Here is a 22,118-nt window from a genome sequence, read left to right as displayed (position 1 = left end):
TGGCCTAATTTGAGGTTCCAAGGAATGAGAATTAACACTCTGTCTTCAGCGATCACTGTGCCTGACCCACATTCTGGCCCTGTCACTTTCTCTTCCTCCACATAATTCCTTAGCTGGGTACCCAAGTTATTAAAGCGTCCTAAAAGGTATGACTCCCGGGGCCGCCCCTCTGAACCCGGACCGCACTTACCATCTTCCTGCGTCTCCGAGGGACATTCCACCTTCTGTTAGGCTCTCGGGCCAAACTTCATACGGAAAACAACTGCCACCCTGACCTTTTCCCCACAGCTAAAGACTTGGAACAATAATGAACACCATTCCTGTGCTTTAAAAAGTGCCCGGTCACCATGACAACCCTTTCCACTCCGGGCTAATTAGTGTGGTGTGGTTCTAGGATTCGACACAGCTCCGTGAGCGGAGTGAGGGACGCTGGGAGCTGTTGCATTTTGCAGGCTCCACTGCCTTTGTGTTTCTGCCCCCTTCCCAGTAATTTAACCAGGGGAAGGGGGCTCTATAGGCCGATTGTCGCCCCGGGCAACCCGCCTACGGTGGTCACGAGGGGGAAACCCCGGCTTTCCATTGGTGCTTCTGTTTTCAGTGGCAGCTTCCTTTTCTGGTGAATTTAACTTTCAAAGATGTCACAGCTGGACGCTGGACAAGGAGCACTTTGCTTTTCAAAGCCTGACTAAAGCTCACTGGTAACCGGTTCTGGGGGCTGTGCTGCACCCCAACAAAGACTGCCTGTGGAGCACTAAAAGCTAGATTTTGATGAGGACAAATAAGACTAGATTTTTGGAAGAAGCAGTTCTAACTCCAGGCAATTACAGCCCCAGCTCAATCAGTGAAGAGTTATGAAATGCCTACTATGTGCATTTCATATTTGTGATTCAGGCTTGTGGATGATTAACAAGTGGGGACTGTATTTTGTTTTCAAGGTTCCTGAAATTTGGGAGGGTGCCAGGTGTGTCAAAAATCACCATTGGCTGGAGAGATGGTGAGTGGGTAAGTAAAAGCTGGGCAAAGTGACCCTTCTGTGACCCCCCGATGCTGGGCGGCATAGACAGGCAGATCTTAAGAACTCAGTAGCCAGCCAGTCTAGCCCAAAGAACTCCAGCTTCATGGGAGGCCTTGTCTCCAAAAAAAAAAAAAAAAAAAAAAAAAAAAAAAAAAAAAAGGCAGTAGGCTACTGAGGTGGCTCAGTGGGTAAAGATGCTTGTGCTGAGATTTGATCCAAGGGACACACACAGTAGAAGGTGAGAAGTGACTCCACCCACTGGTATGCCCCTTTTGTAAATGAATAAATAACTGGGCGGAAAACAAGTCACAGAGCAATGGAAGTTACCTGAAGTCAACTTCTGGCCTCCTCATACACACAATGGTGAAGGCACACGTACACAGTTGCTACACATGCAACCACGTAATACAATAGAAAGTCCGAGATCTCACTGTATTAAAGATCCAAACAGAAAGACAAAAATGGTCTCACTCATCAAGATGTACCTACTGGTTCCTTAGTGGCAATGTTGTTATGGCAGTAACTATGCACTTTCTGGTTACATTTGAGGTCTGCTCCTCAAGAGGGAATTCATGCCTGCCATATGAATGAAAAGGTCCAAAGCTGGGGAGGTCATTGTCCCTAAGAGGTGGGTATGGGGGCCAGGGGTTACTACCATTGTTTTGCTAAATGGTCACAATGTCAAACTGACTTCTAAATAATTTGTTTTTACCGATAGTGCTGTCCTCAGTGTTGCTCTTTTTAGCAGTGAGCAGCAGTTAATATAACCAGTCAAATAGCTCAGAGTAAGAGACTGATGGCTGCTTAGTCCTAGGTGGTGCATCCCTGTCGTCCACAGGATGGGGAGGGACACTGTGAGATGCTGCCTTCTGAACGTGGCTTTGCTTCTAAACTCATGATCTCACAGCAGCTATACTTGCTTGTGCATGATCAAGCCAGTCAACATTCCAACAAGGATGTCACAGGGGCTTATGAGGCTCTCCCCGGAGTTGAGAAGCTACCCACAGCTCCTGGAAAAGGGAGAGTCCATTTCCTTCTAGTACGTGTCCCTGGTAGGTGGGTCATGCTCCATTATATGCTCCCTTGTATGCATGCAAAATACTAACTGGACTCTTTTTTTTTTTTTTTTTGAAAAGACGACACCATGGTAGAAGATGATATAATCAAGATATGTTCATCGCATGCACGTGTATGAAATTGTCAAGGAACAAAAAGAATAGTTTTTAAAGACACAGAGTGGGAGGCAGAAAGGCTGAATGAAGCACCACAGGCAGCACAGCACATGGACTTAAAGCAGAGTTCAGGGTCACCGAAGAGGAAGAGGAAGGCTAGCTGCATTGGAGAGAAGGGGCATAAACAAAAGAATGGGGTAAAAGCACAAACCTGCGTGCCACCGTTTTTGTATGGGGCAGGGAGGAGACCTAGGAGGGGACATGACGTTCAAGATGGAATGGTTATGGGGTTCAAAAGGAGAGGCTAAGTGTGGTGGACCTTTACTTTGAGAGGGCAAGAAAACGCTAAAAACCAGGCAGTCATCCACCGCCGGAAGGGCGGCAGCCCCTGGCTAACCAGAACACCAGGAGCCTGGACACCTGCTGCAAAGGAGGCTGAAAGAACCAGCCACTGATGCTGGGCTCGCTTTGAAAAGGAAGCTCCAGAAAAGCATGTGTAATCAACAGGCCCTTCCTGCAGAACTGGCCAAAGCTGTGCATGCATGGCCACACACACACACACACACACACACACACACACGAGCAAACGCAGGTGTGAGTGCAGGGAGACCCCTGAGACAAAGGGGAAGGGAAAAGAATCAAGACTGCACTAAAGGAAGTAACCACACAGACGACGTAACAAGCTTCCGCTTATATTTAAAGACATTCCCGAACAGTACATATTTGTGTGTGTTCATGACTCTGTGCAGGTACATACATGTATGAGGAATGTGTGCACACGTACATGTGAGTAAACTAACAGGACCACCTTAAGTACTGTGCCTCAGGCACTGTCCATTTTTCTTTTTTTTTTAAGATTTATTTATTTTGCTTCATGTGTATGAGTTTTTTGTTTTTTTTTTTTTTTTTTGTTTTGGTGGGTTTTTTTGTTTTTGTTTTTGACTTTTTGAGACAGGGTTTCTGTGTAACAGTCTTGGCTGTCCTGGAAACTCTTTATAGACCAGGCCAGCCTCAACCTCACTGAGCTCCACCTGCCTCTGCCTCCCAAGTGCTGGGATTAAAAGAGTCCTCCATTACTGCCAGACCGAGTATGCTTAAACCACATGTATGTATGTATGTGTATCACATGCTTGTGTGTCAATCCTCACGGATGCAAGGAGAGTGTTGGATCTCCCAGAACAGTAGTTACAGGTAGTTGTGAGCCCTCTGAACACAGGTCCTCTGCAAGAGCAGCCAGTGCTCTTAATAGCTGAGCCATCTCTCCAGGCAGTTGAGGGGCTCAAGGATACAAAGGGCTTACTGTACATATTCTATCATGGAATATAATTTGTCCACAAAAAGGAATGAGCTACTAACACCTACAATCGCGCTAAGTGAAAGATCCCATCACAAAAGACCATACATCCTATGATTCAATTCAGATGAAACATCTAAAAGAGGGAAATATACAGGGACAGGAAGTGGTAAGTAAATCTTTAAAAAAGGTGAGAGCAAGCTGGAGAGATGGCTCAGTGGTTAAGAGCACTGGTTGCTTTTCCAGAGGACCGGAGTTCAATTCCCAGCAAACATGGCAGCTCACAATCATCTATAGTGGGATCTGATGCCCTCTTCTGGTATAAAGTTGTATATGAAGATAGAGCATATCTCATATATAGAAAACAAGTAAATCTTAAAAAGAGAGAGAAAGAAACAGGAAGTGGACTGATGGAGGAGCTTCTGATCACCCAGTGGGGTGATGTTGGGAGAGAGAAAGGGAGACTGTCTTTGAGACAGTGAACGTGGTTCAAATGCTGATGTTGGCCATAGCTGCACACCTGTGAATAAGTTAAAAACCACTGACACATGTTGTTCACATGTCAATCATATGGTGTCTGACCTGTAGTTACAGTTTCTTAGGAGACCGAGGCAGCAAAGTCAAACAAGCTCAAGGTCAGCCTGGTCTACATAGTGAGTTCCAGGCCAACAAGTAGGACACTGTTTCACAGATAAACAAAACAATAAAATCCCAAAGTATGAATAAGAGGCTGGGCCCTGCAGTTTATGCCTATAATCAGTCCAAGCAGGGGAGCTGAAGGTAGGACCAGCCTGGGCTATGGCCTACTAAGGACCTATCTAAAAATGTAGGGCGGCAGAGAAGAAGCTGGGAATGTATGTCAGTGAGCATTTGCCTGGCACCTTTAAGTGAGCTCCAGCAATGACAGAGTAGGAAAAGAAAGTACATCAAAGGGCCATCGGGCACTGAGGCTTTTTAAAAACACCTAAGCAGTGTAGTTAAGAGAAAGTTTGCTTACTGGAGACTGGATAAAAAAAAAAAAAAAATCCTTGCCAGGCATTGGTGGTGCATGCCTTTAATCCCAGCACTTGGGATGCAGAGACAAGCGGATATCTCTGAGTTCAAAGGCCGGCCTGGTCTACAGAGCTAGTTACACAGAGAAACCCTGCCTAGAAAACACACACACACACACACAAAGAAAAACCAAACCTTTAACTTATGCTTAAGGAATTCAATCAAATACAGATAGTGTAAAAAAGGAAGGAAAAAACCCCACTGAAAACAGAGCACGTTATTGGTTAAATAAATGAATAGTGGGCAAACGTTTGCCCTTGGGAATAAAATACAAGGGCATCAGACAGCCTGGCGGTGAGGGGCAGCGGAACTAGTGGCTTCAAAGTAAAGCCAGAGACAGATGTGTATGTATACACTTCTAAATTGGATTGCCCCCAAATGCGATCATGCCTTGGGCCAAGCGCATCACACAACAACAGCACATGTGTCACCTGCCTATGGTAAAGGAAGATTCCATAGGAACTTATTAAGTCAAAGAAAACTGAATTTATTATCTGTGGACTTGTCTGTCTGTCTGCCTGCCATCTATCTACTTACGTTCTGGGTGTGTGCATGTGCAGTTCAGAGGACCACCTCAGCTGTCATTTCTCAGGAGATGTCTACCTGATTTTTTGAGACAGGGCCTCTCACTGGGACCTGCAGTGTAGGGACTAAGCTAGACTGACTAGCCAGAGAACCCCAGGGATCCCCATTTCTTGTTTCCCAGTGCTGAGAATACAAGTATGTGGCACCATGCTCAGCTTTCTGAGTTGGTTCTAGTGACAAGTCACCTCTTCCTGCTACCATGCCAGGCCTCACCAGCTGAGCTGGCCTCCTAGGCTGTGCTCCTAATAGATTATAATTTATTTCCAAAATGAATCATTTCTCCCTCCTTTGGAGATAATTTATGAGATCATGTAAACATGACATTTTTAATCAGCTGGAAAGATTTATGAAAAGCCTCACCCAGACTGAGCCACATAGAAGCCAGCCTCTGCAGGGAGCACAGCAGGCCAGTCCTCCTTGGGCCAGCTTACAAGTCACTTGGGATTCAGCTGCTGAGAAGGTGAAGGGCAGCGAGGCCTGGCTCAGGAGACCCAGGAGACCTCTTGAGCACACAGGGTCACAGAAAGCCAAACAAAGCATTCCAGACTCACACCAGCATCTGCCCGCCTGTCCTACAGTCATGTACTGCTACTGTGGGACAGAATGGTGGCTGACTCAACTGTACACACAAGCCAGTCTTATCTTTTGATATTCTTTCTGCACACTTAAGAAGTTAGAGAGGCTAAAACTCCAGGTCCCCAACACAGTGGTATTCCTGCCTCTGAACAGGCAATAAGCAAAAGCTGGCTCAGTCATCCACAAGCTTTTCTATTTTTGGCTGCCATCATCACTCCAGGGCTGACAGACATTTCATACAGCTGTTGCATACTTGCTAATAGTCATACTTGGGGGAAAAAGAAGCAGTTCATCTCCCCTCCTAGGATGGACAGAGGACTAGCGGGTGGATGGGCAGTCCCTCCAGGTGAGAACAGAAAGCCACAGGTGACACACGTCCAAATGGAACTATGAGTCAGGCTGGAGGTTAGAGCCCATGGAAATTTTCCCCTCCCTGAGGGGAGCCTCCAAAGCCACGCCTATTGAGTGCAGGACAGTTAGTACCAGCACACAGGAAACCCTGTACCAAGTTTGGAACAGGCGGCTTTCTCCCCAGCCACACAAACCTGGGTGTCTCGATGGGAAAGGAAAAGCAAGGTTATAATGAAGATGATTGAGGCTGCAGCTCAAGGGCCCTGAAACAGAGCTCTAATCTCCCTGAAGGACACACACCTATATTTTCTCACATTACAGATGATTCAAGTTGCTTCTCAACTAGCAAATGCACCTGTCTTTGCCTCAGGTGCAGCTCACCTCCCCACCCAAGATGTTGTCAGAGACTGCCGCATCTCACTCTGCATGGGCCAGCTCTCCCCTCTGCTCTCACGCATTTCACAATCCACAGGAATCACCAGCCCATGGTGACAAAGTGGAAGTGTGTGACATAAGGCACCTAGAGAGATGACCATCTGGGAAATGCTATTTTACCACTTCCAAAATGCATTTGCTTATCTCTACTATCTCCTCCACGACCAGGTGGGCAGGGGGCCAGGCTTGCTCACACTAAAATGAAGGCGTAGTAAGGAATTGCGAGAGTTCCTGTTGACCTACTCCTAGACTGCAGTGGTCTCTCTCCTTAATGGGCAAGATCAAGTAGTGTAAAGTGACACCCTGTGAGTGCCACAGCCATCCTCTGTGGGTGGCTGGTCAAGTGGACTCTCGTGTTCCAGTACCTGGATTGGCTTGCGTAGTAAACACTGACCCAATATTATAAGTAGGAAGAAGAGCAGGAGCAAAACTAACAGTAACAACATTAGTGACAGTGATAGGGATGAGCGCTAACAAGTCCTGAGGATTAGGTGCCCAGGCACCAATTTTAAGAATTCTATTCAATAGGCATCACTGCTATCTCTGATTTACAGACACCATTACCTAAAGCATCACAGAGCACATGAGTGCCAGAGTCAAGCACACTTGCAGTAGGTTCAGAAAGGGGATGGGCTGTTCCTGCAGCATCACAGTATTCGTTAAGTAACAGTAGAGTTTATTTCCTGGTTTTCCTGAATGAACTTCACCACAACAGCTATTTTGGGAGTAGCCCAAAATAGAAATTCAATCTGAGGATTAAAATGCAATTGAGACAGTGAGTTTAGTTACAGCAGGAGCTGCCAAAGTGTAATCTGTTTGTATAAATAAAGTTTTACTGGAATACAGCCATACGAGACTGGGAAGCCTGGCAGCCTTAGTTCAAATCCCTAGTACCTATGTAAAAAGCTGGGGATGACCAAGTGCACCTGTAACCCCAGTGCTAAGGGTGGGGGCCAGGAGGCTCACTGAGCTTATAGTCCCCTGTCTGGCTCCAGGTTCAGTGAGAGACTGTCTCAAGATAAGGCAGAGAGAGATAGAAAGGCTACCTAACCTCTTCCTGTGGCCAGCTTACACACCAGCACTGCACTGACCACTACACACACACATCACACATACACAGAACCACGTACACACACATTTGCACACATACACCACACCACACACACCGCTGATTTTTCAGAGTTAAAGAACAAAGGCCATGACTTCGGCTGAGGCATAGTTCAGGGGTAAGGCCCAGAATCAGGATGTAGAAAGCTATACATACTATTAAAAGTCATCTTTACAAAATTAATTTTCTTTGTACTTTTAAATGCAGCCATCAGAGGGTGTTTGATTCTGTACACAGCTCACACTATGCATCTAACTGAAGAAATGAATAGAGCTGGTGTTCCACAAAAGCTCACAGGGGAAGCAAAGCAAAACAAAACAAAACAAACAAACAAAACCCCAACAAGCTTAAAATCATTCTCCTTAGGTTTGGTCCCATAGAATACTTTCTACAAGTCTAACACAGGCTTATACATTTACATGAACTCTTGAGACATACAATCTCGCCAACTGCTCTGATCTGATGAGGAGAGGAGGAAGGCTGGGGTAAGAATATGAACTAGCAAAAACAGGGAAGCATGCAAAACATCAGGTATGGGGTGTTTCCTCCAGCTTCAAGCATGCCATGTGAAAGCTCTTTCAAGACAAAACAAAAAACAAAAAAAAAACAGTGTTTCTCAAACACAGAAGCCTTTCCATCAATTCTGCATTTAGTGTCTAAACACAACAAAAGATTGTTGCATCGACAGTGGTGGCACACACCTTTAATCCCAGCAATCGGAAGGCAGAGGCAGGCAAATCTCTGAGTTCGAGGCCAGCCTGGTCTACAGAACTACACAGAGAAACATAAAAAAAAAAAAAAAAAAAAAAAAAAAAGATTGTTACATCATTAACTTTTTAAAAATAAACTTTGAACACAGCATTGTCAGTACCTACAGCAGTGGCGAGAAGCATGTTTAAGTGTGTACTGAAGCCAGGCTGGGCAGGCCCAGATGGGGTGCACTCACGAACAGTAAGCTCTAGGAAAGACTATGCCTACCAGCCCTCCAGTGTGTGCAAGGAGCCTTCCTCTCTCATTGTACCCATGGGACATGCATGCCTTCAGACCTTAGCCACTATTGTACCCTGTCACGTACTTGTTTCCAATCCCAAATCACACACAGTGAACATATGGTCAGATGTTTCCCTGAGGCAGGAGAATGCAAGCCCAGACTCCACTACAGCTCTTCCTCCATCCTCACTCTCCCAGCTTCCTGCTTCTATCAGACCCTGAACCTATTGTAGACTTCCTTCCCTTCTCCAGGGCTTTGTGTTGAATACTGCCCAGGGATGAGCTTCCTTCCTACTTTTCGTTTCCATCTCCACACTGCAGGGTGGACCCCTCCCCTTTGTTCCCAGCATGCTCCATAGCAAGGTGCCAGCGTGTGGTTCCCTCCACCAAGGCATGGAGTCTGCCCTACAAGTGCAGAAAGACAACAGTGCATTCCCATAGGACCCGTTCACTGGCTTGCTGAGTGTGTGTGTGTGTGTGTGTGTGTGTGTGTGTAAGAGACACAGAGAGAGAGACAGGGCGGGGGGGGGGGAGAGAGAGAGAGAGAGAGAGAGAGAGAGAGAGAGAGAGAGAGAGAGAGAAATTAAGCGTCATCCTCAAAGGAAAGCTACCATTCCCTTCGGGAATTAAAGTGAAAGAGCAACTATCTAACTAATCTTGGATGGACCGCCACACTCAGGGATTTTCATGACCTGGAAGAAATTTCCAGGAGTCCTGTACAGGCCAGTGGGCAAGACAGCATTTTTACTCTATTTTATACTGAACAAGGACAGCACTCCCCAAGGACACACACACTTGCCAGATGCAGCAAGTGTTGAGGAACTTTCACAATGGCTGACACACAGCATCATGTTTACTCTATTTCTTAAATGTGCTGACCAATAATAGTGAGTCAGGGCCTATAAGCCAGCTCAGCAGGTAGAGATGCTTGCTGCTAAGCCTGATGAACCACGGGAGTTCCAACCTGAGTTCTATCCCCAGGACCCACATGGTGAAAACAGGGAAGAGATTCCTTTCTGCCTTGCACACTGCACACACAAAACAAATAATTTAAAAATAACACTATCGATAATAACAAATGGCAACCAAACCCTGCCCTTTACCACTGGGGATATGTTAGTCTAGAAATTACAGTTACTGGTGCTGACACTGAGGTGCAGCTCCATCTTCCTGTGTATCGCCCCCGACACTCTGAACAAGGCACTGGACACCTCCTCTTTCTGGTTATCACCGCCAGGCTCATGGACAGGAAAGTGTATTGACTTACATGTTTCCTTGAGGCTGTGTGTGTACAATGTATATACAGGTGGGTCCGTGCCGCTGTTTAAAAAGTTCTCTAGCTTATACAGGAGACAAAGTAGACATCCCTTCCATCAGTCTTTCCATCATATTCTCTCCACACTACTCTTTAGGTGGCTCGTAGCCAGCCTTGCTAAGGACCACAACTGGATTCAGGGAAGTTGTTCTGAGGGGAGATCATGCCACACCAACATGCAAAACATTCAGCAGTGCCAGATACTCACTTTCCCAGCCTCCTGCAGAGGGCGGCTCAACCACAATACCCACTCCCAGACCTGGAACTCAGCAGAAAAACTAAGGCGATGTGGGCAAACCCACTTAAAGGACCTCAGGGAAAAGTGTTGCTTCCTAGTAATGGGAGGACTCCCAGGATTCAACTCTGACCCATTCCAGGATTAATGTTTACTCTCTGAGAAGACATGCCTTTGCTTTAGTCATATGGACCTCAACGACACAATGTAAAACCAAATGCTGACAAAACTGCATGATGATGCTCTCAGAGTATGTGGCAGCTGACGGCTTGGCAGCCATCTTGCAAGCCCAAGGAGTTAGAGACTGTTAACTGGAACCCCCAGACACTGTGGAAGCTGCAAACAGACACCTGCTTGGAAGCAGAAACTCTACGCACATCAAGTGCACCGGTCACTGTTGGCAGTTACGGTCTGTCCTGAAGATATGGACTTTATGTGGAAGGGGACAGAGGGTATTGTGTACTGCACTTTTCTAGGCTGCAGGTAGACAAGAGGTCTTACACAGGGGGAGAAGGTTCTTCCAAAGAGAAAACAATGTCAAAAGATATGCTCAAGGTAAGCCAGTGTGGAGCACAGGCCAGAACATGTGGTAAGCCAGACTGCCAAGTTCAAAGGTAGGAGCTCAGAGTCAGACAGGAGGAGGGACCAGAGTTTCCTGCCTCAGTGAGACTCACCAAGGTGGCCTTAGCAGAAGTGGCCCAAGGGGTGGGAGTTGTGGGAAAACATGGCTCAGAGTGTAGTGACGATGGGGGAGGAGGTTGAGGCACTGCTCCAGGAGGATACAGGTGGGGCTGTGTGGGCTCAGGAAGAGATGCTCTCAGGTAGGGTTGTATGGGCTCAGGAAGAGATGCTCTCAAACCTTGCTGAGCTACAAGGTGAGCTCGTGTGCTGTGGGAACCCAGGTGTGGGGGAGTTGGTGAGGAAGGCTGCTGCAATGGGGGACTGACTGAGCTGATCAATGAGCATTTCAAGACGAGCTTGGGACCCGCAGGACTTTAGAGGCTTCGAACTCGCAGCCAGTGGTAAACCCTTTCCTCCCTGATCAAGGAGGCTGTGGCCCCTTACTGAGCATTCCAAGGTGTACACAATTTGAGAGCTGAATTTTTCATATGCAAGCTATGGTGCAATCAGATAAAAAAAAAAAATCTCACATTAACTGAGGCAAAGAAAAAGGTCCTGGGGGGTGAGGGTTGCTCCTAAAGACACTAAGAAAATGATGGTGATGCCTGTGAGACCAAATGAAGCCAGTTCATATGTTCTGCAGGGTTGAGACAGCAGATTTAGACGATTAGAAGTTTTAGAAACTAAAATGGGGTGAGGGGAGTTAACCAAAGGAAACTGAGCATCCATTAAGATGTGGTCTGGGGGCTGGAGAGATGGCTCAGAGGTTAAAGAACACTAGCTGTTCTTCCAGGTGTTGAGTTAAATTCCTAGCAACCACATGGTGGCTCACAACCATCTATAATGAGATCTAGTGCCCTCTTCTGGCCTGCAGGCATACTTGCAAATGGAAGCAGAACACCATAAATAAATAAATAAATAAATAAATTAAAAAAAAAAAAAAAAAAAAGGTGTGGGCTAGGGAGTATTTTAGTGATGACATGCAGTTAGCATCCTCAAGGACGGGCAGACCTCATACAAGGACTACTCATGCAGGGCAGAGATTGGAATTACACCTGGTAAAATATAAGTCACTGTTGCCCAGAAGTGGAAGAGACAGACCCTGCCCTGTAAGTCACCATGCTGGGAGGCCAGGCCACCCAATTCTCCAGCTGCAGAGGCTGAGCCATTTCTCAAGTTCCACCCCTACCACCAAGAAGAATCCAAAGGACAGTGTCCCATGAGTCTCAGAGGAGGTCAGGTGTGGTGGAGCACACCTGAATTCTAGCCCTAAGCAGGAAGACTAGATTGTTTAAGTTCAAGGCTTGCACGGTGTAACTAAGAAATTCTAGGACATTAAGATCTCAGGCCGGGTGGTGGTGGCGCACACCTTTAATTCCAGAACTCTGTGAGTTCGAGACCAGCCTGGTCTACAAGAGTTAGTTGCAGGACAGCTTCTAAAACCACAGAGAAACCCTGTCTCGAAAACAAAACAAAACAAAACAAACAAACAAAAATACAAAGATCCCATCTCAGAAAACCTAAAAAGACCCAGAGGAAGAGGATGGGAGGGTTATTCCCATCTGACCACAGCCCTGGAGGAGCTGGCAGAAGGTCCAGCCCTCTGTATAAATCCCATCTGGGAGCCCTCAGAGAGCAGTCTTGGGTATAATCTGTTGCCTTCTATCTAAAGAACCCAAGGCAACCTTTTCAACCTCTGAAACTAAACTCCGCTCTCAATCTATTCACCATTGTTCTACCATTTCTCCAGCCACCATACGGAGCAGGTCACAGCCCCTCTATTCAGACTCACTCGGACAAATAAATCATGCTGAGAAAGACAAATTAGGAGAGCAGCTGTCTCTCTTCACTGGCAAAGACGCCCACACCGTTCATTAGAATGCTGAATAGCTAGAGATCTCACTGGGTCACTTATCAAGGCCCAAGGTTATGGCTATGCAATGCAATCAGAATTCATAGCTGGGAAACGGCAGGAATTAAACAGGGAACTAGCAGGTAAACATCCTTCAATGTCCAGACCCTGAATACTGTCAAACTGAGATCTGGAATGCTTGGTCTCCGTGAACAGTTCCATAATGCTGCATTTACAGCAGATATGATAGGCTCACCAGTTAAAGAACACAGACTGTTCTTCCAGAGGTCCTGAGTTCAATTACCACCAACCACATGGTGGCTCACAATCATCTGTAGTGATATGCTGTTGTAGCCATACAAACCATCATATAATCAAATAGATGATAACCAGAGTATGTGTACTTGGGTCCTTGAGATACAGACAGACAGACCCCACACACACACACACACACACACACACACACACACACACACACACACACACACACACACGGCTAAGAAGTCTAAATTGTCTAAAGGAAGATGAAAACAGCAACTTAGAAAAAAATCAAGCCAAACATCTAGTCACCAAGCAGAGTGGTAACCTGGGAAAATAAAGATGTCCATGGATTCATGGTGGTGCTAAAAGCCTTGAGACATAACCCCCTGCACAAGGAACTTAATTTGAAGCAATTTAATTTGCATAAAAAACAGTACAGCTAAGAAAAAATTTCAGTAACAAATATAGGCAATTTATAAAAATTCATGGACAATGCAAAACACTGGGAGAAACATAAAATCAAATGGAGATTTTTATTGGATGATTGCTCAGTGCAGTGTACTGAGACAGATGGAAAACCCAGATCGGCAAGCCCTGGATAAATTCAACAGTCCAGTGGGAAGGCAGACCTGGTGGGAGGGATCATGGGTGAGCACGGTGTCCTAGGAGTCTTCCCTTCTGCTCAGTCATGTATTAAAGTGGCTGTTAGCAAGTCATGGTGGGAAATTAGCCAGCCCACAGCATCTGTTTAGCATATCTGTTAATGTCTGTTAAGTATAAATTAGAAACATCATGCAGTAGTGCACTGAGCAGTTACAGGTTGCTAGGAAACAAGAGGTCAAAAGACACTCAAAGCCAGGTTATTCCCATCTTTGGTTGGGGCCTTCGCCAGGACTCTCTGCACTAGGTTCCCTCCTGGTACAGAGAGGGCTAGGATCTAGGGATCACTGGACCCCTCAGCCTGGCAGCATGCCAGTCTAGGCTTCTGAGTGATGTCATTTTAACTGCTGAAAATCTGCCTGTCCCCTCCCACTTCCAGACCCCAGCTTCAGAGACATGCCCTGCCAGCTTCTATGGCCATTATTTTCCTACCAATCAATAAAACCGGAAGACATGTATGAAAGAGCTTAATAGCAACAAAAGTTATTTTTTGTTTGTTTGGTTATTTTTTTTTCCAAGGGAGGGTTTTTCTTTGTGTAGCCCAGGCTATCCTTGAACAAGCTCTGTAGACCACACTGGCCTCAAACTCAGAGACCTGCCTGTCCCTGCCTCCCGGGGAGTGCTGAGATTAAAGGTGTGTGCCACCACTAGCTTTAAGAAGTTTTTAGACTAAGCAAAATATTCAAAGGGGCCAGGGATGTAACTGAGTGGCAAAATACTTAGCCTAGTAGTATACTCCAGGGCCCTAGGTCCTCATTTAAGTGCCCTGTCAACCCACTACACAGGCAGTCACACAAATAATAAATGGGATTGAAATGTTTACGTGTACATGATAGGAGAAATGGTGGAGGGTGAACTTCCCTGAACCCAAGACACGGCAATCAGACATCCATCCAGACAACCATCTGACCCTGGAATCCATCTTTTACTCACTCCCATCATTTTACCTTACACAAAGTGTGCCCCATCTTTCATTTAGAGAACATTTTCAGTGTCTGTACTGGCCCTTCCATTGTCTTTTGCGGAATGAAGATGGATCCTACTTGGGGAGGAGGTAGTGAGAGGTTTGGAACATGAGCCCCCTTTTCCTGGACTTCCACACTGCATCAGAGTCCTCTAGTAATACATACACGTAGTGATGCGGGTTGTCAGTCACAGGGATCATCAGTGGTGACATGGAGCTTTACATTCGTGTTCACAGGCAATCCTCAGGTCCTACCCAAAGTGGGTTAAGGTTCATCTTCAAACCATCAATGACAGAATGAGTCCTCAGATAGCAGGCAGTGACCTAGAGCTGGCGACAGGCAGGTAGTGTTCACCAGTAACTGTCCTCTATGGCTGTTTAGAGAATGGACCATTTTGTCAAGCTGTTATAGCCACAGGCTGTCTGAAGGGAAGGTGACTCTTCTCACTGGGCCAACAACACAGTTAACTTGTTCTTTGAGAACTACAAAAGCCCTTGCCATTGGCACCTCAAGATGCAGCAACACAGTCCTGGTCTCAGGGACACCGCTGCAGAGTCACCACACTGCTGGCAGGACTTCGTGCTGGATAAAGCTGAAATTCGGGTCCACAGGACAAAACCATGGAAGGTCACAAGGCTAAACAAACTTTAAAAACCCTAGGACACCCATATGCCAGGGAACACTCTAAAAAAGTCCTCTCAGGTCTGCCCTCAGTGCTCCCAACAAGCACTCAAAATATGTCTACAATGAGACCTGAACAATGGAAAGAAAACACAGAACAGCGACAACAAAAGCCCTGTGCACCTAAACCAGCTGTGCCTCCCAGGACAGCTGCTCAGGGCCTTTTGAATATTCCCAAACCACCTTCTCAATCATTCAAATACCTTATAGCAACATGTTGCAACAAGAAAGAGAAGCGGGCGATGAGCAGGCCTGGGGAGTGCGCTACACAGAACAAGTGGCGATTGTACTGCAGAGGCTTCTCTTAATTGAGCACGAGAGAGGAAATGCTTTCACCCCACAGACGCTGGCAAATCTGGAGGTGATGTCAACCATGGGCTGCCGCTAGCTGGTCCCAGATCGCAGGAGCAGAGGGAGAGGTGAAGCCCTGCTCCCTCGGGCCACAAGGCTGCCGCAAGCAAGGGTGTTCTAAGAGGTGGGCGGCCGGTGGCACGGCTTCGCAGCTCCTGACCCTCTTTGTTCCTTTGATACTCCGCCCTGAGTGCTGTGTGAGAAGCCTGGAAATCAGAGTCAGATGACATCATGACCAGGTCCAACCTGTTCTTCCACCTCCAGGGGACCTCATTTCCCTAATTTGCAAGCTACCTCAGACTGGAGACTCAGAGGGCTATGTGCACCTGAGATCCCAGGTAAACCCACTAGCCTGGGCCTTGCAGAAATTATGCAATGCAATCCTGCAATCAAGCGACAGACCCAATTTTCAGAACGAGACCAAAGGAAGAGAGACACAAAACAAACAAACCAAAAAACAAAAACCAAGATGAAATGAAGCTCATTTTTCTCCAGAACTTCCTTTGGGCACAATTAACATAAGACAATAATTTGTATTGGGTTCCATTGACCCCATGGATTTCCCATGGTGTAGCAATTCTTTTCTGTCGTCTATGTAAATATTGTGATAACTGTATCTAAGTCTAGGCTGCCTTAAAAGAAGTCAGTATCTGTACATGTCTCAAAGACTTAAAACTCCTGTTCTTTCACCTGGGCCAGGAGGTGAAATCTCAGATACCTACATTTATTAAGTGTAGCCTTACCTTACCTCAAGTCACCTTATTTCTTTTTCCCTTATTTAAAGAGAGCTTTAAAAACAACCAGGGCAACATGTTTCCCGATGGATTTTTTCACTCCATGAGGGCTGGGAGCAGGGAGAAGCAGCAATGTCTGCTCTTTCATTTCCTAGAGGCAGACGCTGAACTATATCTGCGTAATTCCAAAGCTAAAGTATTCCCTTTCAAGCTCCATGCTGACTGGAGCAGCAGCTGGCAAGCTTTAATGATCGGCCACATCCTTTCAGAGGGCTGAAACCAGGGCAGCCATTCAGAGGGCGGGCAGCGCATGGGTCTAAAAGCACCCCCACACATTTTCAAAGTCTGAACACAGCTTACTAAAACCACACCATTTAACATCAGGACTTGATAACCTCGAAGATTCTAGATGATACAGCTTTCTAAGAGAGGTTAAGAAACAGCACAAGTTCGATAGAATAAGTTAACGTGTGGGTGCCATCTCCCAGAAAGCAAATAATAATAGTAATAATAAAATAAAAAGCAATAAACAGTTCCAATACCCTCACTCAGAGGTTCATCTGGAGACACTGGGGGCTACAGTCTGTATGTACTGAGTAAGAACCATGCATGACCACTCCTGCAAAGAACAAGCTAGAGCACAACTACCCTCAACTGTCCCGTCTGCCTGTCAGCAGGGCCAAGTGTGCTAATCTCTGCCTTAACCTGCTAAGAAACAAAATGGTAAGGGAGTATCTTCCACATGAGAGGTGGATGCAGAGGGAGGGAAAGTATGTGGAATTAAATCATGGATACATTTCACTTCAAAGAGCCAGGTTGCACAGAACTGGAAAATCCAGGCAACTGCAACCAAAAAAAAAAAAAAAAAAGGTTACAAAGTTAAGGCGACTGAAACCCAAATGTGGAGCTTATGAGATGGAAAGGGGCAAGTACTCACCAGCCAGGAGCTTCAGGAGAAAGGAGCTTGGATCTAGAGGTTGGAACAGGCAGGTGGGGGCAGAGCCCAAGGCCAGGCCTCCGCCTAGAGGAGCCAGTCAAGAGCCTGGCGTGGGGGTGGGGAGGCTGGTCAGAGGGCGGGAAGGAGTGGCAGTTGATAGTTAGCGGTGCCCCTTGCCTGGGGGTGGGGTGGAGACCAGGAAGGAGAGCAGAGCAAGAGGCAGGAGGAAGCTTTCAGAAGGGTGCCAGAAAGGCTTTGATCCCATAGCCTCAGACTAGTTAAATATTCAGCAATGAAGACAAGCTTGCTCAGGGGGAAGGCCCAGTCCAGGCCCCTCAGCTCTTCTCTCCAAAAGACAGGGTAGACGTGTCTCTCTGTCCATCTCTACCTGCCCATCTCTACCAAGTGTGTTCATGTATGTGTGTATAACTGTATATCAAAGCAGGCAAGAAAAGGGGTTCAATTAAAAATTAATTTACACCAGGCTTGGTGTGCACACCTTTAATCCCAGGCAGAGGCACGTGGATCTCTGTTTACATGAATTTCAACACTGCCAGAGCTATGTAGAAAGACCATCTCCAAAACAAAACAAAAACATAACGCAAAACCAAAAAACCAGAAACGAAAAAAGCAAAAACAAACAAAAATTTTCAATCTTCAGGGTTAGAGAGATGGTTCAGAGGTTAACAGCATTGAATGCTCTTTCCAGAGGTCCTAAGTTCAATTCCCAGCAACCACATGATGGCTCACAACCATCTATAATGAGATCTGACACCCTCTTCTGGTGTGCAAGCAAACATGCAGGCAGAACACTGTATACACAATTTAAAAAAAAAAAAAAACAAAAACAAAAAACAAAAAAACTAAGTCTTGGCTTTTAATAAAAAAAAGTCAATCTTCAATCTGAAAAAATTATCACATTTTCATTTTCAGTTCCACAAATATACTGTTAAGAATGTCACATTATTTGAATTCGTTATGTTTTGAAATTTTTATGCTTTCTATTTCCACCCCACCCCTCTTCCCCGTTTTTTGAGACAAGAGTTTCTCTGTAGCTCTGGAACCTGTTCTGGAACTCACTCTGTAGACCAGACCTTGAACTCACAGAGATCCACCTACCTCTGCCTCCTGAGTGCTGGGATTAAAGACAAGTGCCACCACCTGGAAGTTTTCTTAATTTCTCTAAAGCATCTGTCAATCTTAATAAGTTTGAAAAGCTCTTTACATATTAAGGCTACCTACCTATTTGTTGATTTGTAGTTGGTTTCAGTGAATAGCAGCTCAGCTACATGTATAACCATAACAATGTATAAACTTTGATTTATAAAAAGACCCCAAAACCTTCAAATGTTTAAGAAGACAGTATCTGCATATGGAAATAATATAACAGTGATGTCTGCAACAAGAGAAATGATCCAGTACCAGAAATGTGACTTTAAGGACAGGCATAGATCATTTTATAGAGCAATCCCCTTCATCTCTCTTGTACAGGGAAAGCTCTGGTGCACACACACACAAAGTCATTGATAGAATCCTACAGTATAGGAATGCTTCATGACATATTAGAGTGAAAAAATACTTAGGAAGTTAAGATGATCCCACTTTAGAGAGAATAAGCATAGCTGGGTATGGTAGCACCTATCACTCCAGCTACCTTGGAGACCAATGCCAAGGAGGACTGAAAATTTTTTTGTTGTCTGTCTAGCCTACAAAGTAAGTTTAAGGTCAGTTTGGGTAAGGATCCTGCCTCAAACTACTAAAAATATGATACATGGGCTGGAAATGGAGCTCAGAAGGACAGGGTATTCAAGGTCCTGCTTAGTCACCAGGAACAGGAATGGGGGCATGCAAACAGGGTAGTCAAATTGTGGGTGAATAAAGAAAAAAGTTCACTGATAACTACTTTCAAATATTTAGAAATCAATAAACACTTCCTTCAGATGGGTATGGGTGGAGGTAAATAGATGCTGTTGGTAGGTATGGTTGTTAACCATTCTCTGTTACATGTTTGTTAGTAGAGGGAACAAGGTAGCCTGAAAGCAAGGACCACACCCACCACATGGAGAACAGTATGTGAAAAGCAGATGAAGGAAGCTACAGGAGACATTCTACATGCCAGCCTGCATCCAGCCCCGGTGTGCATTCCAAGATGGCACCCACAGGTCTTCTTCTGCTCTGGAGTAAAAGGGAATGACTGTGGAGGAGGATGGAGGGCTCGACAACAGGGAAGGATGAGGGTGGAGACCTGGGTGAGATGCTCTTAATACAGCTGGGTGAGCCAGGAAGTAGCAGAGCAGTCGCAACAGAAGTCACACACCACACACCAGTGTGGGCTGCCCATGAGCATGCTAATGTGGGCCTTCATATGCTAAGAAACTACCAGAAAAAAAGGAGAGAAATCTGTCTGAAAGCCAAGTGTCTGGGGCAGGCTCCTCATGGGTGCCAGTGGATCTCCCATCCTACTGATAATATTCTGGAAGTTTAGCAGGATGAGTTAAAGAGGACGGCAGCGAGGAGATGGAGCAGGTGCCCCGTTCACAGCTGTTACTACACAGTGAGCAGCAATCATCTTCCTTTATATGACCTATGACCTGCTGTGAGGCCCATCAGAGAGACACATATGGGTCCACTAAACAGCGCAACTTACGGGTAGTGAGAGATGGAGACACAATGCCTCTCCACACAGAGGAAGTCAGCCCTGGAATAATCACAAGCTCACAAGGGGTTTTGATTATTTCTAGATGCCTATTTCAACAAAAAGTAGATTTAGCTAAGTAGGTGGCAGACCATTATTATTCAGCGCTTTCAAATGTTGCTCTATTTAATATGAAAGACCACCTTCACATTGAAAATATTTAATCCCTCCCAGGACCCACTTAGCAACTGAATGGACAACTGAATGCCCACCCTCTCGGTGCTGGCAAAGATTAGCATTTCACTCCTAGCGTTCTTTCTTGGGGGACATTTCCTTTTGGAGAATTGCAGCAAAATGTGTCTGTACTTCCTAATACTTCTCCATGCTAGCAGCAATATTCATGATTGTGTGTGTGTGTGTGTGTGTGTGTGTGTGTAAAGAGCTCACATTATCCAACAAATCAGTTCGTTCACATAACTTCTCCCATCCCCACACTTGTAGAGTCCGGTTTAAAAAGCAAATTTAGGAAGAGTTAACTCTTGTGCAGATTTCCTTTAAAGTTTCTATACAGCACAAGGCACAGAAAATCTGTAAGACGCTAGTAATAAGCTTTTGGGGAGAAATACTTCAAACAAAAGACCTAAAAAAAAAAAAAGCCACTAAGTTTCCTCTTCAATTCATTCACAATGTGTTTTCCTTCAAAACACTTGGCTTACAAAAATAGACCACACAATCAATGCCTCAGATGATAAATGGATTAATGTCCTTCATTTTTACAAAGGATTATTGATATTTCAAACTCATGCAATCCAAGCCAGTACCTCCCCATTTGTTTAGGGACCCAACAGTTTGGTACTCAAGAGAAGCGGCCAGATACGATTCTTTGCTATTTCATCAAACAGTTTTACACTACAGCAACCATTACAAAGTGGATGAAACTTTAAGGCAGAACTCCAAAGAACGAAAAACAAAGCATAACAAAACCCTACCTTGAGTTTTCTTTCCCTCCCTTCAGGATTTATCCACTGCAAACAGCTGCATCTCCAGAGGAAGGAACCAAGAGCATCTAAGCTAACAGACAGTCCCTGTCTGGCTCCCTGCCTTTTATGTGGTGTCTTGGACTGTGCTTGCTTAATTTATTCCTGATTTTACTCAAAGAAGACCAGCCTCTCAAGGCTGGCGTGATAGGAATTGCTGATGATCCTTTTGACTCTAGGCACAAATGAGCCATCATCCACACACTGACAAATATGCAAATTCATGTAAAAGTCCAAAGAATGAAAACATATATATATATGAAACTCAGTATTTTAGCTATGATCTTGGAAAACTGACCCAAAGAAGATCACCCTTGGCTTGAGCCAAGCTTCATTTACAGCTATTTATCCAGGTCTTTAGAAAGGGCAGCTGAATAGTTGCCATGGCAACCTGGTAAACAGGGCTGAAGTGACCACTGAGGGGTTTACTGGATTGTTTTGTTTGGGGAGAAGAATAGTTGCTTTAATGGTTCTTTTACCAAAATTTCCTCAAAAGGTAAGGCTGCCTTTTCATGGATCTTTTGGTTGAGATGTTTCCTAAGTAAAAAGAAAACTCTAGAAATATGTCTTAGCTGAGGGAGATGGTCACAGCCAGCCAGGAATAGTGGAAGCAATCAGAAAAATAGGATTATTGAAGGTTAGTTACTGATGTGGGCCTGTACTTTCCAGTTAGTACACAGATGAAACGGAACCCCCCTCTAAAGACCTCAATTACCTATAGTTAGTTAAAAGAGAAGACAATCTACATAATTCTAACCCCCACACACTTTCATTCTTCACACAATCTTTTAGGTATAATACAATATTATTCATGTTGTCTTGTGTTCAATAGAAAGCTAACCCTTCAGCCAAACTAATCTTACAAAATATTTCTTGAAAAAGATATTCATTGCTATTTGAGCCAAATATGAGCATTTAGCATTTTGATGCATTAGTGATAACTCTGAAAATCAGGGTCCCCTTTTAGGGTTGTTTGTTTGTATTTTCAAAACAGGGTTTCTGTTTGAAGCCTTGCCTGTCCTGGCATTAGCTCTGTAGACCAGGCTGGCCTTGAACTCATAGAGCCTGCCTCTGTCTCCTGAGTGCTGGAGTTAAAGGTGCCTGTGCCAGCACTGCCATGCCCCTTTTAGGGTTCTAAGTATTGACAAATAAAGAACTTAAGAATAGACTCAACTGTTAGCTGGTAGAGGAAGACCCTGGATTGGGCAAGGTGCAAAGCTTGCTGCCTGGAGGAAGAAGAGAAGGGAGGGAAGGA

General features: G+C 45.3%; 1 protein-coding gene across 1 annotated transcript in view; it reads right to left on the bottom strand.

The window, feature by feature from the left end:
- Myo10 (myosin X) overlaps positions 1-22,118 on the bottom strand; it is a 188,060-nt gene that overhangs the window by 34,462 nt on the left and 131,480 nt on the right. The gene's annotated exons all lie outside the window — the stretch shown is intronic.

This window comes from Phodopus roborovskii, unplaced genomic scaffold (assembly GCF_943737965.1).
Source record: "Phodopus roborovskii unplaced genomic scaffold, PHOROB, whole genome shotgun sequence".
NCBI classification, from domain to species: domain Eukaryota; kingdom Metazoa; phylum Chordata; class Mammalia; order Rodentia; family Cricetidae; genus Phodopus; species Phodopus roborovskii.
The sequence above is the reverse complement of the archived record's forward strand: the minus strand, read 5'-3'. Positions and strand labels throughout refer to the sequence as shown.